Source organism: Lolium rigidum, chromosome 5 (genome assembly GCF_022539505.1).
Source record: "Lolium rigidum isolate FL_2022 chromosome 5, APGP_CSIRO_Lrig_0.1, whole genome shotgun sequence".
Lineage (NCBI taxonomy): Eukaryota > Viridiplantae > Streptophyta > Magnoliopsida > Poales > Poaceae > Lolium > Lolium rigidum.
Genome location: NC_061512.1, coordinates 134252329 through 134255684, shown reverse-complemented (window position 1 = coordinate 134255684; position 3356 = coordinate 134252329).

Here is a 3356-nt window from a genome sequence, read left to right as displayed (position 1 = left end):
TAATAATTTTGTTGAACTATGTGAAATGCAAAAATATAAAGATGTAGATGGTGATATTATTAAACTAAAATTGTTCCCTTTCTCATTAAGAGGAAGAGCTAAAGATTGGCTGCTATCTCTGCCTAAGAATAGTATTGATTCATGGACTAAATGCAAGGATGCTTTTATTGGTAGATATTATCCCCTCGCTAAAATTATATCTTTGAGGAGTAGCATAATGAATTTTAAACAATTAGATACTGAACATGTTGCTCAAGCTTGGGAAAGAATGAAATCTCTCGGTTAAAAATTGCCCAACCCATGGACCGACTACTTGGATGATCATCCAAACCTTCTATGCAGGACTAAATTTTTCTTCACGGAATTTATTGGATTCAGCTGCTGGAGGTACCTTTATGTCCATCACTCTTGGTGAAGCAACAAAGCTTCTTGATAATATGATGATCAACTACTCGAATGGCACACGGAAAGAGCTCCACAAGGTAAGAAGGTAAATTCTGTCGAAGAAACCTCTTCCTTGAGTGATAAGGTTGATGCTATTATGTCTATGCTTGTGAATGATAGGACTAATGTTGATCCTAATAATATTCCGTTAGCTTCATTGGTTGCACAAGAAGAACATGTTGATGTAAACTTCATTAAAAATAATAATTTCAACAACAATGCTTACCGGAACAATTCTAGTAATAACTATAGGCCATATCCTTATAATAATGGTAACGGTTATGCTAATTCTTATGGGAATTCTTACAACAATAATAGGAATTCACCCCCTGGACTTGAAGCCATGCTTAAAGAATTTATTAGTACACAAACCGCCTTTAACAAATCTGTTGAGGAAAAGCTCAATAAAATTGATATTCTTGTTTCTAGAGTTGATAGTCTTGCCTCTGATGTTGATCTTTTGAAATCGAAAGTTATGCCTAATAGGGATATTGAAAATAAAATTGTTACTACAGCAAATGCCATTCAAGTTAGAATTAATGAGAATATAAGATTAATGGCCGAATCGCGTGCTAGGTGGGATAGAGAAGAAAATGAAAAACTAGCTAAAGAGAAGAATATAGCTAAAGTTTGGACTATTACCACCACTAGTAATGCTAATGCTACACATGTTGCTGCACCTCCTACTCATACTAATAAAAGAATTGGTGTTAGCAATGTTTCCACTTCTAATGCAAAGCGCGAAAAACCGCCTCGAAACTCGCTAAAACCGCTGAAACCGCCTGCGATAAAGCCGCTGAAATTTTTTCCAACATTGGGGATGATGATCCCATTGCTTTAGATTATAATGGTTTGAATTTTGATGATTGCCACATCTCTGAAGTTATAAAGTTCTTGCAAAAACTTGCTAAAAGTCCTAATGCTAGTGCTATAAATTTGGCTTTCACGCATCATATTACAAATGCTCTCATAAAAGCTAGAGAAGAGAAACTAGAGCGCGAAGCCTCTATTCCTAAAAAGCTAGAAGATGGTTGGGAGCCCATCATTAAGATGAAGGTTAAAGATTTTGATTGTAATGCTTTATGTGATCTTGGTGCAAGTATTTCTGTTATGCCGAAGAAAATTTATAATATGCTTGACTTGCCACCGCTGAAAAATTGTTATTTGGATGTTAATCTTGTTGATCATTCTACAAAGAAACCTTTGGGTAAAGTTGATAATGTTCGCATTACCGTTAACAATAACCTTGTTCCCGTTGATTTTGTTGTCTTGGATATTGAATGCAATGCATCTTGTCCAATTATATTGGGAAGACCTTTTCTTCGAACTCGTTGGTGCTATTATTGATATGAGGGAAGGTAATATAAAATATCAATTTCCTCTCAAGAAAGGTATGGAACACTTCCCTAGAAAGAGAATGAAGGTACCTTATGATTCTATCATTAGAACAAATTATGATGTTGATGCTTCATCTCTCGATAATACTTGATACACACTTTCTGCGCCTAGCTGAAAGGCGTTAAAGAAAAGCGCTTATGGGAGACAACCCATGTTTTTACCTACAGTACTTTGTTTTTATTTTGTGTCTTGGAAGTTGTTTACTACTGTAGCAACCTCTCCTTATCTTAGTTTTGAGTTTTGTTGTGCCAAGTTAAGCCGTTGATAGAAAAGTAAGTACTAGATTTGGATTACTGCGCAGTTCCAGATTTCTTTGCTGTCACGAATCTGAGCCCACTGCCCTGCAGGAAGCTCAGAAAATTATGCCAATTTACGTGCATGATCCTCAGATATGTACGCAACTTTCATTCAATTTGAGCATTTTCATTTGAGCAAGTCTGGTGCCATTTTAAAATTCGTCAATACGAACTGTTCTGTTTTGACAGATTCTGCCTTTTATTTCGCATTGCCTCTTTCGCTATGTTGGATGAATTTCTTTGATCCACTAATGTCCAGTAGCATTATGCAATGTCAAGAAGTGTTAAGAATGATTGTGTCACCTCTGAATATGTCAATTTATATTGTGCACTAACCCTCTAATGAGTTGTTTCGAGTTTGGTGTGGAGGAAGTTTTCAAGGATCAAGAGAGGAGTATGATGCAACATGATCAAGGAGAGTGAAAGCTCTAAGCTTGGGGATGCACCCGGTGGTTCACCCCTGCATATATCAAGAAGACTCAAGCGTCTAAGCTTGGGGATGCCCAAGGCATCCCCTTCTTCATCAACAAATTATCAGGTTCCTCCCCTGAAACTACATTTTTATTCGGCCACATCTTATGTGCTTTTTCTTGGAGCGTCGGTTTGTTTTTGTTTTTGTTTTGTTTGAATAAAATGGATCCTAGCATTCACTTTATGGGAGAGATACACACTCCGCTGTAGCATATGGACAAATATGTCCTTGGTTTCTACTCATAGTATTCATGGCGAAGTTTCTCCTTCGTTAAATTGTTATATGGTTGGAATTGGAAAATGATACATGTAGTAATTGCTATAAATGTCTTGGGTAATGTGATACTTGGCAATTGTTGTGCTCATGTTTAAGCTCTTGCATCATATGCTTTGCACCCATTAATGAAGAAATACATAGAGCATGCTAAAATTTGGTTTGCATATTTGGTTTCTCTAAAGTCTAGATAATTTCTAGTATTGAATTTGAACAACAAGGAAGACGGTGTAGAGTCTTATAATACTTTCAATATGTCTTTTATGTGAGTTTTGCTGCACCGGTTCATCCTTGTGTTTGTTTCAAATAAGCCTTGCTAGCCTAAACCTTGTATCGAGAGGGAATACTTCTCATGCATCCAAAATACTTGAGCCAACCACTATGCCATTTGTGTCCACCATACCTACATACTACATGGTATTTTCCAGCCATTCCAAAGTAAATTGCTTGAGTGCTACCTTTAAAATTCCATC